This window comes from Suricata suricatta, chromosome 14 (genome assembly GCF_006229205.1).
Source record: "Suricata suricatta isolate VVHF042 chromosome 14, meerkat_22Aug2017_6uvM2_HiC, whole genome shotgun sequence".
Lineage (NCBI taxonomy): Eukaryota > Metazoa > Chordata > Mammalia > Carnivora > Herpestidae > Suricata > Suricata suricatta.
In genome coordinates this window covers 9576663-9598264 of record NC_043713.1, presented here as the reverse complement: position 1 = coordinate 9598264, position 21602 = coordinate 9576663, and positions in this window count along the sequence as shown.

The following is a 21602-nucleotide window of genomic DNA, read 5'->3' as shown; positions in this document are numbered from 1 at the left end:
GATATATCATAACCACACATGAGCATACAAAAATTAGCGTTTGGATGTGCAATTATAATCTTAGTTGCGTTATCAGTTTTACCTGATAAATTAACTTTATATTAAATCTACTGATATGTATATAATCATCACTATTATTTTTAATGTTTATTTTATTATTTTTGAGAGATAAAGAGTGGGGGAGGAGCAGACAAAGAGGGAGACAGAGGATCCCAAGTAGGCTCTGCACTGACTGACAGCACAGATCCCTAGGTGGGGCTTGAACCCATAAACTGCAAGATCATGACCTGAGTCAAAGTCAGATGCTTAACCAACTGAGCCACCGAGGTGTCCCTAATTGTCACTATTCTTAATCATTGTGTGTATTAAATTTTGACTTTTATATCAAATTCACCTTTTATAAAAAATAATCTGTAATTTGGGAACTTATTCAAAATCCTATCTATATTGTATTCCTGATTTCATAAACCTAGTCATCTGTCACGTACTTGACATTTATTAAGTTCCCACAAGGAACCAAGTACTGTATTGTGAATTGACACACGAAAAGAAAAATTCAACATAAGATTTTGCTGAACACAATTCAGGCAGCTCTAACTTATTTTAAAGTCATCAACCAATGCCATAAATGACAAAAAAGGGCCCAAGACATTATGTCTAACCCTACAGGCTGCATACAATGCTTAACATCTATCTACTACCACACTTCCCAAGCGTTTAAGCTAGTCTGCATGCCCTGTACATGCAATGCTATAAACAACACACAGTCCGTATCACTTCCCCTCTATATCCTGATATACGATGGCCAGAGCCTTCAAAGAAAAACACCTCTACAGGACTCAGTTACTTGCTTTGTAAAGTGAGGGTTTGGCTTAGGTGATCTTTCCTATTCATCTTAGTGCTAATAGTGTATCTTCATAATCAATTCATCCATGGTTACATCACTCTGACTGCTGTTACCTATGGTCAAGTAGTTATTTGAAAGGAACAAAGGTCAGCATAATGGAATATTTAGTTAAGAATACACCAGTGAGCAGAAGTGAGGAAAAACAAATTCCGATGATGCCTTAGTAGTCTCTCCTACTACATAATACAAGGAAGAGAATAAGAAACATCACTTTATTTTTTCTCTCCAGTGATCTGTCAACATGGGAGAAAATGAGTGTTTGTGGAGATATTTTTAATATTTCACAAATATATTTATATGTATAGACATGGAAGTAAAAAATGAACCATTTGAGTTTCATGTGGTGCCAGGAACTAGACAAACAGAGAAAGAGAGAAAGGGCAGGAGTATATAGAGTAAAACCTTGGTTTGCGAGCATAATTCATTCCAGAGACATGCTTCTAATCTAAAGCATTTGTGTATCAAAGTGAATTTCAAGAACTGTTGGCTCACATGTGATCATGTGATATTCGGTGTCACATACTGCTCGTTTTGCAAGACACTGCTCATTTATCAAGTTGAAACTTATTAGAAATGTTTGCTTGCCTTGGGAACATTCACAGAGCAAGTTACCCAAGGTTTCACTGTATTTAGAACATTTGGAGAGATTTACTTGTTGATTTAAAAGGAGTCTCCTGTGGGTCTGGTGACCCCTGCAAGGTGGACAGGCACAGGTTTGAAAAGATGCAAGAACCTTGTCCTGGTTCAGTCAACTTTGTTCTGAAACTTCGAAGTTACTAGGTAGCCTATCTCTGAGGCTGAACACAACTGTGAGGCAAGTAGTATTTAAGAGTCGGATGGACATCATATTGTATGTCGTTTTGGGGGATTACAGGTCAACCATCAGTGTCACATGAGAAGGCCAAGGGTGAAGATTGTGCCAATCCTAGAAAAGATGTCAGTGACCAGCCCCACTTGCTGGCCTTGGCCCTGCTATGTCAAGATCAGTGACCCAGGACAGGGGCGTTAGGTGCCAGTGGTCACTAGAAAGTCATCTTATCCTCTTCATTCACACTCAGAGAACATTTATTAATCCAATAAAACTAGTTAAATTCCTATTAAATACCTTATCAGACTGGTAGCAAAGTAGGCTGTGGTAGCCAATGACAATCCCTAGCATACCCACCTGTTTAAACCTAGAGGAGAGGTCACTTACTGAAGCAACACTCTTTCTGGGGCTATTTGAAAATAGCAACCATTTTCACAAGTCCCCAGCGCCAATTTCATTGACTACGTAACAGTCAGTGATCAATCCAGCTTTAATGATCAGACTTCATTTCAATTGGCTAATGAGCAACATTTGCCATCAGGGATGTCTCCTCCTCCTTAACACACTGTCTTCTCCCCACATCCAGAATACTCTCTGGTAGCTCCTTGTTTTTCTTTAAGCCTCACTGGCCGATGTCACCCTTTCCACCTGACCTCGTTCTATTTTCCTGTGCCAGAACTCAGTTCCTCAGCCTGTACTCATTGTTACCTACACTCACATTTTTGATGTTCTCATCCAGTCTCATGGCTTCACGCGTGTATTCAGTTGTAGAACTTGAGTTTTTAAAAAGTCTAATTAGTAGCATTGGAGAAGGACCCCAGAATTCTGCCTACAAAACGTAACCAGAAAATTTAAGATAGATCAGGTATGGACCTCAAAATTTAAATTTTAGCCTCAACCCATTGTGGTGGAGAGGCTAATGGCCTTCCAAAGATGGCCGCCCCCAAATCCCGAATCTTTGAATGTGTTATCTTACCTGACAAGGAGGAATTATGGTTGCTGATGGAATTATGATGCTAACTAGCTGACCGAAAAATAAATTATTCTAGACTATCTGTGTGGGCTCAATGTATTGAAAAGGATATTTCAAAATGAAGGAGGGAGGCAGAAAAGAGGATCATTGACAGAGAGAAATTTCAAGATGCCAGAGTCCTGACTTTGAAGATAGAATCAGGAGAAATGAAACAAGAAATACAAGCACCTTAAAGCTGGAAAAGGCAAGAAGCAGATTCTCCCCCAGTGCCTTGAAAGAAAGAGAGAGAGAGAGAGAGAGAGAGAAATATAGTTCTATAATCACGTTGGTTTTAACCCAGGGAGACCCATGATAGATGTATGAGCTCCAAAATCACAAAGTAATAAATCTGTGTTCTTTGAAGCCACCAGGTTTGTCATAATTTATCACAACACTAATAATGTACCCACTCAAATACCAAAATCATATTTTTATAACTCATCTTTTTCCTAGCTCCATAGAATATATGAATAAACTTTAAATATGCGTCTTTAGAAAGGCTCAGAATGTTATCTCTCACATTCAGTTTGGTGACTTGTCTAGCTTTGTAACTGCTTCCTGACACTTAAGCATTTACTCTTAGTCCTCTGCAGTCTTGTTCACCTTACCGTCCGCCATGCTGCTGGCTGTCCACCGCTTCTCCCGGGACTTGGCTTCCTGTCTCTTTTATTCCACAGCTTCAGCATTAATCTTTTGTTGATGCTGCCGGTACTTTGTCACAGATATCTCCCACTTAATGTACCTCCCACTGGCAAATTTCTCAAGCAACATTTATCAGCGTTGCCTGCTATGAAGTGAAATCAGTTTCCAGAGTCAGGTGGAAATTTAACAACGTTGTTTACAAAGGAAAATCAGTTTAATACAAAGAAGTACCGAGCTTATGACTGCTGTTTGTACTAGAACATCTATTGAAATGTGTGAGTGTAATTTATAGAAACACACCATTGCTTGTAAGGAGTAAATAAAAGGGAAATGTGTACATGTTCTGGTCTAATATATGGAGGCATTTAGATATTGTTGGCGGATCATTTTATTCACTTTACTTCATGCACCTCAACTTTTGGCAGTTACATAACTTCTAAGATTTATTTCCCTCATCTCATCCCCTGATCCCTGCTTTCTGGTACCATTGTAGAGCTACATCATTAAAAATTCCTAAGGCCAAACTTTGATATAGATAGAGATATAACTTATATATCTGTGTCTGTATATATATCACATAAATGTATAGTGTTAATTCTATATAATTATATATCCTTTAGTATAGTATAATTGTTTATCCGTATACATAAAGTTAAAAGACTGGAATTTATATTACTTTTACTTATAGAAAAATAAAAATAAAATTCTTCCTCTAAAGCTAAAAGAATTACTGAAATTCCAGATTCATATTTTATTGATACAAGAAACTTTTGTTTCTAAGGTCTCCCGCTGTATAGAGTGTGCGAAAATACAAGGAGGCTGGAATCACATGGATTTGTAAACATATGCTTCAATTTTAGGAGCACTGTAAGTAGGTCTCTGGCCATGCATGATGAAGTCTACACTCCATGCAACATTTCACAGTCACTCACTGGCTGGGCACATATATCATTATTCAGAGTTTCTCAAGCTTTGTAATATTTACAATCTGTCACAAAATCCCCTTAGTTGTTTTTTCTTATTTCTCTAATAACCGGTTTCTCTAATAACTCGTAGTTCTCTAATTCCTCTCATAATTCCCATTACATCTTCTATGCACAGATCTTCTCTATTAAAGACTGGTTAACTTTATTTATTTCTTGATGAGCTGAATTTATTATCAATAATTAATTACTAAAATAAGAAATCATAAGCACCACATTTTAAAATTCTCAGGCACTTGACAATAAGAGCTGATTGTTTTTACATTTAAGAGGGAACTTACTATAGGAACATTATTGGATGACGCATTCATCCTTTTGAACTTTGGTATTGCTCTGCTCTTTTTGTCCTGGGATTGCTGTGGCTGATGTTGGCAGTGAATTTGAGTCCAGCCTAATTTCTTTCTCTTTTGGATGACTCGCTTTTGCTATGTGAATTCCTGAAGATTGGTTTCTTTTTCCTAGAGGGTAAACAACTGTAAAATATAGTTTATTTAATAGTTCTATATCAAATTTTTCCGGAATATGAAATGCACATGTGTTCTCAAAATTATTTCTACACTCCAAGGAATTTTTCATGGAGGAGATCTTTGAATACCTTTTGTCTTTCATTCCTTGAATTATGCAAATAGGGGCTATAAAATATATTTTTTAAGTTTATTTATTTATTTTGAAAGAGAAGAGGAGAGAACTAGAGAGTAGCAGCAGGGGAGAAGCAAAGAGAGAGGGAGAGACAGAGAGAATCCCATGCAGGCTCCACACTGTCAGTGCGGAGCCCACCAAGGAGCTTCATCTCATGAACGTGAGATCATGACCTGAGCTGAAATCAAGAGTTGGATGCTTCACCACCTGAGCCATCCAGGCACCTCCCTAAATTATTTTTATATTCCATTAAATATATGTTTATGTTCTATTAAATATATATTCATTAATAGTTGTAATGTTTGTCATTTTCCTCTGTATTCAGTGAATGATTTCAAGATCTTTTATTTTTTCTTGCTGGTTATGAAAATATTTTTTATTCTCAAATCTGTCCTCAATTTTGAAAGTTCCTTTTTCATTATTTGCAAGAAATCATCTGAGGTATAACATGAAAGATGAACAGTTAATCTATACCTTCATAATTTCACTCTCATATTTAAAAAATCCCTGCAAATTAATAAGAAAATAAACAAAAACAACAAAAATGCTAGTGTCTTAAACAGCTGCATCTCAAAAAGGAATCCAAATGGACAGTAAACTTATGAAAAGATTCTCAGGATTTTTTTAAATTTATTTATTTATTTTGAAAGTGGGGGAGGAGCATGAGCTGGGGAGAGGAAGGGTGGGGGAGGGAATTCCATGCAGGCTGTATGCTGTCAGCACAGAACTCAACGTGGGACTTGATCTTATAAACTGTGAGATTATGATCTGCTGACCTACCCTGTGATTCATGAAGCACGTCCACTCAGCAACATTATTTGTGATTACCACAAGGCAATTTTTTACCCCGGTAAAAATAGCTAAAGCGATTCTTTTTAATGTTTCGTTAGCTGTTGGTGGCCCATGTAACCAAGCAACAAGGCATATTCCCTAGTAACATCCACAATTAAAAAGTCTGCATCAAACACCTTGCAATCATTAATTTTGTGTGGGGTCAGCAGTTGCTGCCAGTGCCCACTCAGAGCTTCTCTGGGTCATTATTCCCACATATGCTATTATAAGATGCTCTGTCTCCTCACTTGAAAGTTTTAACCCTACAGGTAGGTGGACAGGCCCTAGCCCCAAGTGTGCTCTAAGATGAACAGCCCACCCCCAAAGATAGGAGTGACTTCAGGTTAACTGTGATATCTGTGTGGTCTCTTGTAATTCCAAGGTAGTTTCTGCAAAGTCTCCCAGAGGATGCTTAGTGGGATGGGGAAGTAACCTTGCCCCTGATGCACCCTACACTGTCTACCCTCCCTTCCCTGTCTCATTCCCTCCCACACCCCCCAACTTTGCTTCCCCAGGTCATTGCCAAAACAAGCCACTTGCACACAAATCCTTCTTTGGGGGTCAGCTTTGAGGAAAACTTAGCTTATGCTGGAAGGAGTTAGAGCAGAATGATAATGGTTAATGCAAAATGGCAATATATGAGAATCAATAGATAAATAGATCAATTAGAAGAGGCTTCCTGCCTCCTGGGAGAATCCAAGATGACAGTGCTATGAACCGCAACATGTGATTAAGTCAATGCCTTGCAGCCAAGAACAAGCAATAGAATAACATTATAAATCAATAGAGTAAATATATTCAAAGGCTGACATTTAAATTATATGTATCTATGTGTGTGTATTTATAAACTTTATAGCATATATATTTATATATGTTAACCTTATTCTTACACACCCAGATAAGGCAATAATCTACAATATGAAGAGGTTATTAGAGTGGGAGAAAGCTTAAGACTCTAACAGTTGTAAGACAAAGAGGTGTCCAAACCTGAGAAGAAGCTGAGATTCTGCTCTGCTTATAAGCTAACAAGTAAGCCTGACTCATGGAAGCTGACAGGAGATGAGAGACAAAGACAAAATACTGACTAACCATTATTTATTGCACCAATAATAGCATGTACTTCATGGCTGTATTATTTCCTCTTTCCCCCCAGTCTCCTGGGAGCATTCTGGGTAGGCATTGCCGAATATAGTGGACCTGTATGATGGCTAGAAACCCCAAGCTTAGCAAACCTACAACTGTAAAAAGATTATTATTTTGATGTGCACAAAATCTGCCTTCTGTCCCAAAGGAGAGACTGTCTCCGTCCCTCAGTGCTGTTATAGGATCATCCTTATAAAAGATGATCTGGAATAAAAGTTGTCGAACACATGCAGAAATCTGAGAGGCCCATGAAGAATTATTGTCCTATGAGAAAGGTGTGAACATATGGCTAAAGAACATTCTCTCTTAAAGTGTTTTCAAAGCGAAGCAGCTCTCTGCAATGATGAGTTCCAGGTCAAGGCAACAGAGCGAGCGGCTGACGTGGACTGGAATGACAGTAGCTGGATACAAGGAGATTAAAAAAATGAAAATACAGGGTATTAAGCACATCATGCATATGGCCTTAGAGAGCTTTCTTGCTGTTGGCAGAGTGACATTATTGACTAAGAACCATAGAAAAGTGGAAAACATAACCCCAACATCAAGAGGAAAGGAAGATTGGCATTTCTGGATGTTCCTGGAATGATCTAGAAGCAACGGTGCAGTGTGAGAATATCCACCCAAATTCTAGGTCTGTAGGTGAACAGGGTGTATTGGCTTTCTGCTGCTACCATTACACATTACCGTCACCAATAATCAATCATTACCTAGCTGTTCTGTAAATAAGAAGTTCAAGGGAGTTCTCTGCAGCAGTCCCCACCAGGCTAAATCAAGGGGCTGCTGGGCCCCTGTGCCCCCTGCTTGTTCAGGAGCTTGGGCAAATTTCATTTTTCTGCCTTTGTTGAACTAAGTCCTCATAAGACTGAGATCTCTGTTTCTTTGCTAGTTGTCAGTGGGGCCAGCCTTTGCTCCTGGAAGCAGCCCACATTCCTTCCACTGTTCTCCATGGGCTCCTCCCTGGAAACAGTGAGTAGAGGGAATGTGTGCTTCGGATGTCCCCTTTCTGCTGCATCCCCTGATTCCAGCTAGAGGAGGCTTTTCTGCTTCCTCTTGTGATTAGACGAGGACCAGTTCAACAATTTAAAACCATCATAGGTCTAACAGGAGAAACCTAATGGAGGACCATAGGGAGGGAAAGGGGAAAGAGAGTTGGGGAGAGAGAGGGACGAAACCTGAGAGACTACTGAATACTGAAAAGGAACCTAGGGTTGAAGGGGGAGGGGGAGGGGGAAGAGGGGTGGGGGTGATGGAGGGGGGCACTTGTGGGGAAGAGCACTGGGTGTTGTATGGAAACCAATTTGACAATAAACTATTAAAACTACTAAAAAATAAAATAAAATAAAACCATCGGTGTAAAACCCGCTAACATTAACTATATCTGCAAAGTCCCTCTTTTTTACCATGTAACATATTAGCAGGTTCTGGTGATTAAAATGTGACCTGATGTGAAGGCAGTGTTTTGACTGGCACAGGGATAGTGAGCAACTCTCATTGTTTTAAAATTTTTTAATGTTTTTATTTATGTTTGAGAGACAGAGAGAGACAGCATGAGCAGGGGAGGGTCAGAGAGAGAGCGAAACACAAGATCTGAAGACAGGCTCCAGGCTCTGAGCCAGCTGTCAGCACAGAGCCCGACTCGGGGCTCAAACCCACGAACTGTGAGACCATGACCTGAGCTGAAGCCGGACGCTTAACCGACTGAGCCACCCAGGTGCCCCTGAGCAGCTCTCATTTGAGAGGACTACAGGGAAAATATTCTTTTACATGGATGGCGGTGTGCGGATTTGCTGGATTCTTCAAAATATGCAGAACAAGTTGTGAGATGGAAGGAGGGAAGCTCCCAACAGGAGCTGGGAAATGCAAGCTCACAGGCCTAGAGGGTAGAAACCTAGGATAAGACAGATGGGTTATCTGACTGTGTACTGCACTCGGTTAAATATTTCAAAGCATTGCTTAAGTGTAGAAAATATGTGCCAAGAGGACTAAGCGCTTAATAAATTTTGAGACATCAGGAAGAATATAGGAGCATAATAATATACTGAAGGCTGAGCAAGGCTCACGGCTGGACAAGGAGATGAGGTCTTTGGTCCTTCTGGGGCTGTGTTTTTCCACCTGTGTCAGCATCTCAGAACACTCCTTTCAGCAGGTTTTTAAAACAGGTAAGAGAAACTGCTCTTGGCACTGCTCATTGGATTTACTCATGTGGTCCGATTGTCTTTCACAAATTGCGGTATGTTTCACATCCATAAGATGACTGCTCTGTAACTTTCATTCTCTTTGCCTCCGTGATTTGGTTCCTGTGTGAATGGGAACAATGCCTTCTTTATGCGCAGGCATATACTCTTGAATTATTTGAGTCATGCTGGAGCGCTATTATTTATGATACTTCTCTCAACATAACACCCTATCTAGAAGCTGGGAATGTGTCACCTAAGGGTGATGGAGATCTCCGAATAGTCACTTTCCAAAGCTGTAACTGGTACTTGCTTCAAATTGGTGTGATTATGTCTAAGCCATGTGATTAGAAAGGATTGAGCTGACAGGAACAGACCCTTTCTATTGCGTTAATGCCTTTCTTCCTATCATAGATCCAAACAACATTTTTATCTCTTGACTGAATATGACAGCTGCAGAATTTCTTTTCCTCTGTGAATCCAATTAATCCATCTATGCTCCTAGGCTTTTTAGTTTGGGGGGCATGTGCCTTTTCTTCTTTCTTTCTTTCTTTCTTGCTTGCTTGCTTGCTTTCTTGCTTTCTTGCTTTCTTTCTCTAAACACATTGTTTACATTCTCAGAATGTTTATCATTGATCTTTATGCTTGTCTGCTTTTCACATTACTTGCCCTTTTATTCCAGCATCCTCCTATGGTTTTACTAATGATCACCCTCATCTCTGTGTACTCAGGCTTTGATTTAGCTTCTTCTCATCACACACGCACTGGAGTTATTAGAGGTGCAGTTAATAGCTCACTTAAAAGAAGCAGACAAAATAATCCTGACAAAGTCTCGACATTGATTTTGTACTCTGTAAAGGTTTGCAAGAGCTTAATGTGGATGTTTTGAAACCTCTTGACATCAGATGATTCATTGTTTTAATCAATGCATTTTAAGGAAGCGATAAAAACAAACCCAGGATGAGAATCAACAGTCATTTGTAAAGATATATAAAATCTACTGATGTAGCAGTTAAAGAAAACAGCTCAGCTGAGGCACGTCACACTTCATGTGCATGATGAAACTTCTCTACAAAAACTGTTAAGTGAAGTAATATGTCAGTGACATATAGTAAACCTTCAAGAAAGGTATATTTTTGCACACTTACTTTTGCTTTACTAATTGTAAAATCAATCTAGTGTGGCAATGAATATTCATTTAGGTAAAATTTTTTGAGTGTTTTGTCTTTGCCACAAGGTATGTTAAGTCAGTTTTCAAAGGTGCACATAATAGGATAGTTTAACCCCAGTGACAATATAGTTTACATGGACTGGAAACATGAGACTTTTTTTACAGAGATGGTTGTTTACAAGTTTTTTATTTACGTTGCTATTAGTCAACATACAGTGTAATATTAGTTTCAGGTGTAAAATATAGTGTTTCAATGCCCACATACAACACCCAGTGCTCAATACCCATCAGCCATTCAGCCAATTTCCCTGTTCACCTCCCCTCCGGTAGCCATCATCAGTTTGTTCCCTATGGTTAAGAGTCTATTTCCTGGGTTGCCTCTCTCTTTTTTTTTTTTATTTCCACATCTGAGTGAAATCCTATGATATTTGTTAAGAAATGATTTTAACAATAGGAATTATGGTAGATCTGAGAAAAATCATAATTTGCCTATAAAATTATTATGAAAAATCTTACAGAAAAAGTTAAATGTAGTACCTAACACAAGACTGTCATGTAAAATCGATCACTAAATTGATTTCAGTTATATCTTGATGTCTTTAGATATGTTTCATATTTAAAATAAAAATTCATGATAGAACTATCTTTCAGATAAAAATCAATGTTTAAATTTTACAAATAAGGATACAAGTCTTAGAGAATATTTTATCTATTACCACACAACAAATTTCCTCTAGATCTGGGGCTACAAAGAATATGACTCTCATAAACCAGTTTTAATCTGTTTATGATATACCATGTTCATAACTATAAAAATAGAATGACTCTCATTTTTTTCTGATCTAGTAGTTTGAAGAAAACCTATTTTTATCTCCACTTATTCTATCTGAAGCAGGTATTATGAGCTATGCTCCACTTACCCCCACCCAAATCCAGGATTTACTGGAAATTTAGAAATTGAGCATGTGGAGTCTTAAATATCCTAAAGTTCATTCTGGAACATCCCTTAAGGGCCCTTGCTTGTCATTATTTCCTATTAAAAACAATGAAACTAATTACTACATTTTATTGGTTAAGAATTGAGCCAATATGTTAAAATTTCCAATATAAATATGTCAGTTTGTTGGCATATTCTTTAGAGGTATTTCTCCTCTGTAGTTACAGAAACTACCTGAGAAGTAATATCTATAGTACCGTTGTACTGCTCATTTCCAACTTTGGATTATTCATCTGAACATTCATTTCACAAAGCTGTAACTTGATTGTGAGAAACAGTTTATTCACTTTTCTTTTGCCAATTTGAAATTAGAGAAAATTAAATAATGTTTAACAGTTGGGAAAGGTGAATAAGGAAAAAGTTCAATAATGATAAGTGGAGTTTCTTTATCAAGAGTCTGAGGAGACAATCTTCCAGGAAAATGGAATATGTGGAATTCTCTTTATTTCCCTCAATAATTGGTAACTAAAACTCCTGGGCACTGTATCTAAAACAAACATATGACTCTAAAAGTTGGGGAGAAACTGGTGGGCCAGCCAGGGCCTTGGGACCTGACGAGTGACAGTGAGGGACTTTAGGCTATATCTCTCTCCACCTGGAGGGGGCAGAGATGGCCAACAAGGGGTACAACTGATGGGGTTCTTGTGCCAAGGATTAAGAATTCATGAGAGGTCGTTGGTGCAAAAAGGTGATTTTATTGAACAACAGGGACAGGACCTGTGGGCAGAAAGAGCTGCCCTGGGGTTGTGTGTAGTGACTGATGATCTGCTTTTAAGTTAGTGTGGGTTACGGATAGTGTTCTCTAAGGACTTTGAAAGCAAGGCTTTCTGGACCTGAAGGGTTAGCTGCTGCTAAGATCCGGTTACTTTCAGTCTTTGATAAAACCAAAACATTAAGGAAGGAAGGCAGTCATGAATTGCTTGAGGAAGGTCACGCTCGGCATGTTTCGGAAGTGAGTGGGTTGCCAGCTGTGAGGAGATATATTTAAGCTACATTTCTCTTGCCCTTGTTTCCCGCATCATTTTCTCCCCTGAACAACTTTGATTTTTAAATCTTTAAGGTTGTTGAAAGTGGAAGGTCTCATCTTCTGTAGCGTCTTCTTGCTGAGTAAAGGCATAGAGCTGTCTCTGCCTATGGGTCAAGGTTGGTCAGCTGAGAATTTAATAGGAGGTAGGAAAAGTGAAGGCATCTATGTCTAGAGTTGATAACATACGGGAGTTTTCTTGAGTAGAAAAGGAGGGAGTGAGGGAGTCCTGGCACCAAGTGCAGAGACATGGGAGAAAAGAGCAAAACATGATTATAATGACAAAAAAATGAAGTCCAAATAAGAATCCCTTGGTATGGACAAATATCTTTCCTTATTCCAGGAATTTAAGCAATTATTAAAGGAAATAAACAATTTAAGTACCAATTTGAGTATTTGTAAGTGGAAAACTCAGAAATATTTTTGTGGTAATCTGGAATGTAAGCCCAACATTCCGTTTTTATGAGAGCACAAGTTCCACCTTGTGCAGTAGTTAAGACATCTAATGCCGTTTTATTTTGTAGAACTGTTTAATGCATTTGAAATATTTTGACGGTTAATAATATAATGCTATTTTGAGAGTTATTTAAGGCCTTGATTGTGTAGTAGGTGGTGTTGACCATAATGTAGACTCTGTTTTGCTTAGCAAGCAATCAGGTAATTAGTAAAAGTGACTTTTATAGAAACAAGAAAAATATAGATAAAGGTTAGAGCCCAATGATAAACCAAGTGTCTGAGCCTCAAGTAATACCAGTGAGAAGATTTCCAGATGTCAGGTTGGCGGCCTTCTCAGAAAGGCAATGGGAATCAGAGGGTTTTTCTGGTTCGTAACTGAAATGTCTCTGGTGATTTTTTGAATGGCCCATAGAGCACCAGGTGCAAAGATCACCCAAACATGAGTCCTGTGACAATTTCTGTGAAGTTTGCAACTTGTCTAGTTTAGGCAAACAACAAACATTTAAGGACAATCAGAACTAGATTTTAACATCCATAAAGTGAGTTATTGAAACATAATTTTTCTTCTAATAGCCCTCATTTTCAGAGATAGCCAAATCAAGACTAATTCCTTAGTAGAACAAATCCAGTTTTAACAAACTTGGGCTAATTCTTTATATATATATTTGTGTATATTTATAAGCTCAGCAAGAATAGCGATTGCTCATACAGATCTTTTAAGATTTGCTTTGCCGGAACTTTTTATAAGGAATCACTCTATTGAACTATTAGTAGCCTCTCTGGACCAGAAGCCAAGTCAAGTACCTGCTATCAAACATGCCTGCAGTACCTGTAGATTTGGGCAAATTTCTTTTCGTGAGGTCCCAAGGATATCCTGAGGTTCCCACACCAGCCAGGAAGTGACCTTCTTTACTCACCTGCTAAGGCTGCTGGGAACTCTGTAAGCAGGTAGCAGGCCAACATTTCCAAGAGGCCTTATGGCTCCATATTTCATAAAGTTCACTTTAGTTCCTTAAGACTGTTTGGCCATATCAGAGTCTATGCATGTCGCCTTCAAATATGAAATTTCAGTCAAAGTCAGGATTTCCAATGGTGACCTGTTACAAGCAGAACAGATTCTTACTGAACTTATGCAAATAGCTGTAATTGCCATGAAGAACGGATGCTTATAGAGAGCTTTTGAATTTCAGCAGGTTTAGGTAGAGAGAAAAGTTAAAGGCCTCGATTTGTACAATAATGAAAACTTTATCACTTGTCAGTATGTTACTGGTATCGTTTTTTAAATTTTTGAAAGTTTATTTTTGAGAGAGAGAGAGAGAGAGCGTGCATGGACAGGGGAGGGATGGAGAGAGAGGGAGACACAGAATCTGAAGCAGGCTCCAAGGTCTGAGCTGTCAGCACAGAACCTGACGCAGGGCTCAAACTCATGAGCCATGAAATAATGACCTGAGCCAAAGTAGTATGCTTAACCGCCTGAGCCGCCCAGGCACCCCTGTTATGGATATCTTAAGAGAAAGTTTCCCTAATCTGATACAGCAAACATTAACAAGCAAGGTTTCCAACCAGAGTCAGAAAATTTATAACCTTTCTCCGTTTATTCAGCCCCATATTATTAATTCCTGTTCAGTTTGAATGCAGGTTTTTAGTTCTGGAAATTTTAATCAATTGTTTTATGATCTTAAAGATATTAAATACCTGTATTTAAAAAAAAAGTTCTTTTAATTAAATTTTTTGAAGATGAAGCACGTTTTTGTAAGAGCATCAGTACAATAATTATAAATGACAAGATACTCAATAATGAACATGGTTAACAGTCTGATATAACAGCTCATTATTACACAATTCACAAGGAAAGTTGGTTGTTTCTGTGACACATAACACTTTGATAATCAGACTATTGAGGGATGACCTTATACCAAAAGATATTAGAACTTTAGGAATTTTATCTACCTATATCTATATCTATATGTTAGAACAGCTATAATATTACTCAAGTAATACAACCTGTTTTACCATTATTTGTTGGACAGAGCTTTCCAGGTAACATACCAAATAAAAAGAGCCAACTGGTCCAAAAGATTTTATTTATAATTTAAATCCTGGGAGTTTGCTAAAACCTTTTAGTAAATATATTATAAAGAAGAAGAGGCATATGGTGAGGTAAAGTTTCTCTGCTTTACTCAAACTGGTAAAATTATGAGGCTAATACATTGAATGTGCAAATGCAGGATAAAAAGAAAACAAAGTTGGGATATGCAGATGCCAAATAGGCCCATTAAATGATATTGAACATCGTCATTAACTATTGGGAGGATCCATGTTTAAAAACCACATTTAGATATCCCTACACAATAATCAGAATGGCTAAAATTAAAAATGTAGGTATGACAACATCTCTGAGAAAACAGAGAAACTACATCACTCATATATTACTGACGGAGATGTTACATTACGCAGCCACTCCAGAATACAGTTTAACAGTTTTTTAAAATAACTAATCATGCAACTATCATACACCCCCTTAATCTCTGCCATGTAACCCAGAGAATTAGAGACTTATGTTCACACAAACACATATACGTGGATGTTTAAAAACAACTTTATTAGTAATAACCAACACCTGATACGGTTGAGATGTCCTTCCCTGGATGAACGGTTAAATAAATTGTGGTATATCCATCCTGGAATATTTCTCAGCAATAAAAAGAAGTGGACTCTTGCTATGCCCAACAACTTGGGTGAACTTCTAGAGAACTGTGTTGGTCACCAGCCAGTCCAAGATGTTGCATACTCTATCATTCCATTTATATAACATTTTATAACATTCTTAATATAAAAAATTACAGAAATGTAGAATAGGTTAGTGGTTACAAAGAATTAGTGATAATATGTGGCAGAATGAAAAGAGATGTAGCTTTTAGAAGGACAACATGAGGGATCCTTATGGGGAGAGAAATGCTTTGTCACTTGACTGAATTGATGCCTGTATCTGTTGTGATATTGTAATCTAGTTTTGCCAGCTGTTACCATTAGAGGGAATTGGGTCAGGGATACAGCATATCTCCATATTATTTATTATAACTGCATGATAATCAAGAAGTATCTTTAAATAAAATTTCTATTATGTTTTTTTATAAAAAGGGACTCATTTTGTATCTCAGTTTTAATAGATGAGGAGACATTTCTAGGCATCATATCCACAGATTCAAAATTTATTAAATATTTTAAAATAGAAGGATAGAAAATATAGGAGAAAAAAGTAAAGTAAATCTATTTTGGAGATATTTTATAAAATGAGCTGTAAGTATATAATAAATAATAATAACAATCATAACTAAAGCTTACTGATTATTGTTCTAAACACTTTCTATGTAATTTTATTTCATCTTCATTATGATCGTATACAAACTAAAGCATTGAAAGGTTAAGTGGGTTGCCCAGCGTAGCAAATGTAGTTCATGATAGAACTAAGATTTACTTTTAGACTAAATAAGTTAAAAAGCAGTAATTTAAAAGTGAATCATTGTCAGTTATGATTAATTTATCCTTTCCCAACTTTCACAAACTGTTGAGAAAAATTTGTATATGATATATAAGTTAAAATGATATGATATAATTTCTAATGGGCTTCCCCAGATTACCCTAGAACAGTATGACCCTCCGAAATCTTCTACAATGAACAAAATGTTTTATAAATTTTTATTCTCCAATATGATAGTCACTTGCTACCTGAGGCTATTGAGTGCGTGAACACAGCGTGACTGAGAAACTGAATCTTTAAGTTTACTTATTTTAAATAAATTTAAATGTGAATAGTCACATGTGACTACTAGCTACTATCTTGGACAAAATAGTGCTCGCATCTAAAGTCCATGAGGTCAGAGCTCTTGTCTGTCTTTTTACAGCTGCAACACCCCCACCGCACAGAATCGTGTCTGACAGTTAGCAGGACCTCAAGTAATTCTTGTTACATGATTCCAGAAGTGGGTCATCTTACATCAAACCTGATATTATGAAAAAATTAATCTAAATCAACAGATTTGGAAATTAAAAGCAACTGGTCCCAGAAATTTATAGTAAGTACCACCAAGATTTTAGTGATTTCATATTTAACGTATGGTTAGTTATCATATACAATAGTTAGAGAACCTGAATGTTAAACATAATTAAGGACTCCCACATCCATGAGACATGATGAAAAATCAAAATGTACACTACCCCACAAAGAGGGAAAATTTCAGGGTTTTTTTTAATGCATTTTTTTACTCTCAAAGACCACTAGAAGTTTTAATAAATTTCTAGACTTTATGTATGTGAGGTTAATGACAGGAGTATTTATGGAATAAATTAAAATGTTGGCTTGATCTCTGGTTATTAAACCTGTGTTTATTCAGCTCTCTCCCACCCGCCCTGCCACCATGATGGAGGGCTGTGTGATAGGCACAGTGGGTAATCTTGCACCAAATCATGCCTACTTTTCCCAACCCTCAGAGTCAGCTCTCCCCTGTCTGTGCTGTTTAATCAGTCTTTAAGCTGATGCGAAGGTGGACTAGACAGAACTGGCTCCACTGCCCTACCTAACTAACTCTCCAATTTAAAACTGACATTCTGAGCCAACTCCAACTGCATTTCTCTTTCTTCATATCTAAGTTCATTTTTACACTAAAGACCCAGACATGGGTTAGATAAGAGACATTTATGGAAGAACCCCAGATTTTGCAGCATTCATATTTGGTAATTCGTCTTCAGAATAATAATGTACTCTTACCCCACTTAAGGAAAAAAGCATTCCCTCACTCCCCCATTCACTCATGTATTATTCACATGATGTTAGTTAGTAAATACAACTATCTTTCAGAATCTATGCCGAATCCTGGGGTCAAAGAAAATTCAAGAAACCAAATTCTACTCTGTAGAAGACCTTATTAAATTTATAAAGATAATGTCAGGATTGCAGTCTCTGGAGGAAAGCTGAACCTGACCCTTTCTTACTTTCTCTCTTTTTATGCCTATGTGTCCAGCCCAGATACTTAGGACTTAATGCTAAGTTTCCCCTCTTATTCAAGTCCTGCATACAAGGAACTATGAAGTACTCAAGATTCCACTTTTTCTCCATGATCACTGTTCCTCTTCTCCCAGTGTCTGACCTGGACAGCCTGTGAAGACCACTTACCAGCTAGTTCATAGCGGTTCTTTTCCCCTTACAATATGTCCTTCCACACTCTACCCATAATTGCATAGTTAGCCAGTAACCCATATCTTTTTTCTCCTCACCTCGAAATTCTCCAACACTACCTTTGGCAAAGGATAGCCCCCACCTACATGTAGCCGATAGCCTATTGTACATCCTAGGACCTAAGGATGATTTTTGTAGTCTTAAAGGGAAAAGAAACAGGAGGAGGAAGAGGGAAATTTACAAATGGAATTTACTCATGAGGAACCATATGTAAGCCTAAAATGTTTACTACCTGGTCCTCTTCAGAGCCAGTTTGCTGATCTGTGACAGGATAAAACAAAATCTGCTTACTTAATTGCCAGACAAGCCCTTTCATGATTCGAGTTAGTGTTTAAGGACTCTGGCATCTGGGAGTATGAATTCAAACTGGATTTTACCCCTGGGATCACATTAAACACATCAGCCTGTTTCCCTTACTGCCAAATGATGTAAAGACAGTACCTATTTCATAGGATAATTGTTAGAATTAAAGGAGATAATGCGTGCAGATTGAGCAAGGGACCTGTGTAAATACCTCTGGTTGCTGCCTCATCTTCAACCACTCACCTGTCTCACTGCCTACTTCTGCACACAGCCAGCCAGCCCTCCTTCCTCTATTTGCACACATGGCTTCTTATGTACAGAAAATGTCACTACAATGCACGGTGCCAGAAATGGCTACACAGCTTTCCCATTTCTACTCAAATGCTTCTTTCTGTCCGTAGCTTCGGTCCTTTTTGTGGTCACACCACAGTTTGCTGTTTCCTGTAGAAATGAGCCTATTACATAGAGTGCTCGCTTCAGCAAGACTAACCACTTGGCTCAACTTCTTTGAGTTAGGAAATAACTCTTCTTTTCTTGTGCCCTGATCCTCAATAAACTTAGTCAGCTCCTAAGAAGTATTTATTTATTGAATGCATCGAGGGGAAGCTATGCCCAATTTTGAACATCTATTTCTGAGACCTTCTATTTATCTATCTATTGTTGCCTTCATTTCATCTCCAGTGCTGGCTAAATGTGGTAATTTAGGACATGCTAGTAATTCATTTACTCTATTCTAGCTTCCAGAACATTTCCTTCCCATTTAGTCACTAAAATGGTATTTGTTCCTTTGTGAACATTTTTTTCCAAAAATAGAATGAGAATTTCCTGAGCTTAGTAATGTTCAGAGCATCTCACTGCATAAAACCAATGAAGCTGTCCAGTCGTGCTACACGCTAATTTTTTACTTCACTACTTAGGTTATAAAACACAACAGTGTGTGAGCATTAGAGTCTTATAATTAGGACACACCTAGATGGTTGTTAGGAATATGAGTAGCGTTAGCTGCCCTTAATAACGCTGATTTTTCATCAACCCATAAAAACTTCCCTGGGTGAAGTATTACAGCTATAAAGAATAAATATAAATGACAACACGAATGTAATATATTTACATGAAAATATTATAAATGAATATTATTATGCATGGATCACAGTCTAAAGTCCCTTAAAGATTTTAAGAAGAATGTTTTTTTAGAAATTTGAAAATTTTTAAGATTAACAATAAAAAATACACAGAGGCCAAGTACTGTTCTGTATCTCTCGGGGCCTTATTTAAATTTACAAAAATATTTTTATTGTTAGTACCCACGGAATCTCTCAGCTCCTTTGGGACAAATTCTAGAGGGTTACTGGTTAGTATTTTTCCCTTTTCCACCTCTTTATTTGCTCACAAGCTATCCAGGGCTTTCTGGCAAAGTCATGCTCCAAAATTCCCAAATATGAATCCTCTGAGACTGATATCAAATCCCTGTAATCTTTTGGAAAAAGAGCAAGAAAGGCACTGATAAAGGACATGTGCATGATTTGTTTATTACAGCTGGTATGTAAAGTATTTAGTTAGCATTTTTATTCGGTATAGAGTAAAACAAGGTCATTTTCCTCTAATGTCTCACAGAGGAAAACACAGGAACTGAATTTCATTAAATTCTTTTACAGCAGGATTTGCATAACAAGTATCAGTACATGTTTTAAAGTAAAATAGATTACAAAGTGACAATTTTATTTACAAACCAAATAACCAATCTCATTTTCCTAAAGTCTTCCTTTGGAATTAGTAATCAAAAGTTATTAATATATTCAACCATTTTGACCCACAATAATGACAGTTTTGTATGGTTCATATTTTATTGTCCTTGAGGACAGTAATGCATATCATAATTAAATAAAAATATTACATTATAAGTTCAACATTGTATAAATATAGAATTCTTTTTCTATTTTTTTAATGTTTTATTTATTTTTGAGACAGAGAGACAGAAACAAAATATAAATAAAGGAGGGTCAGAGAAAGAGGGAGACACAGAATCTGAAGCAGGCTCCAGGCTCTAAGCTGTCAGCACAGAGTCTGACGTGGGGCTCGAACCTGTAACTATGAGATCATGACCTGAGCCGAAGTCAGATGCTTAATTGACTGAACCATCCAGGCACCCCACAAAATTCCGTTTTTCTTGGTAAAACTTAAAAGTTTACTAACCTTAGTGTAGAAGCTAAGGTTTTCATTATAAACAGTGAAGGAGAATAAAAAGAGAGCAAAGGTCATATAACTAAACACACAAAATATGGAAAAATTCCTCTAAAAACTGACTCAGTTATTCTTCATTGTTAACATGCAATGCATCAGTTTTTGTGCACTGTTTATGAGCTGGTTCTCATTACTTACTTATTGTATAAATACAATCCCATTATTTTACACAGATAAAGATCTCTTCTTTTGGATTCTTTAATCCTGGTAAAAGGGACAGTTACTATCGTTTTTAAGCATTATTGTTATAAAGTATTAAGTATAATATCTCTGACCGAGATCTCTTAGAAGAGACAGGGACATGTGAGAACACAGGGTCCTTTGTAAAAAATCTTCTTCCCAGGATGTATTTAATTTTTAAAAATACAATATGTTTCTAAACATAAAGAACATTCTCTTTATTTCCATATTGGCACATAGATCTGCAAGCCATTAAATACAGAGTATTTCTACTCTGTATATATAGCTAATAGTGTCTTGATATTTTTCAAAGACCGGTGGGTTAGAAGTTGGAAAGGCAAATACAATTAAACTCTTTCTCCATGAGAGGATGGCCTTGGGCTTCCTTCCCCCAGCACTGATTCCTTGGAAAGACCGTTAAGGTAGAGGTGTAACTTGAAGGTATCATCAGGCAATACTGACTATTGTCCTAACTATTGCATTGAGAAGATGAAGAGCATCCTAGCCTGTGCACATAGCTCAACACCTGTTCTTTCTGGAGCTCCAAAAGACCCCAATTTTCCACCCATCCACCTCCCAGATCCCAGAGCCTACCAGTGGTCCTGGCAAGAGTGAGCTGGGGACATCTCTTCTGAGTTTCCCCTCATCAAACCTCCTCCTTCCTGAGACCAATCTGGAGGCTGGTCTGAGGATACTCCTGATTTCCCTTCTACTCTTTCTTGGCCCTCACCAAAGATGGATGAGGAGAGAAGGGCTGGTTCCCTGAAGCTGCCTCAACCAGAGATAGCTCGGGAAGGAGAGTGTCATTGGCTTGAAGACTGATAGTGTGTTCTCTATTGAACAGAGTGAGCTTAC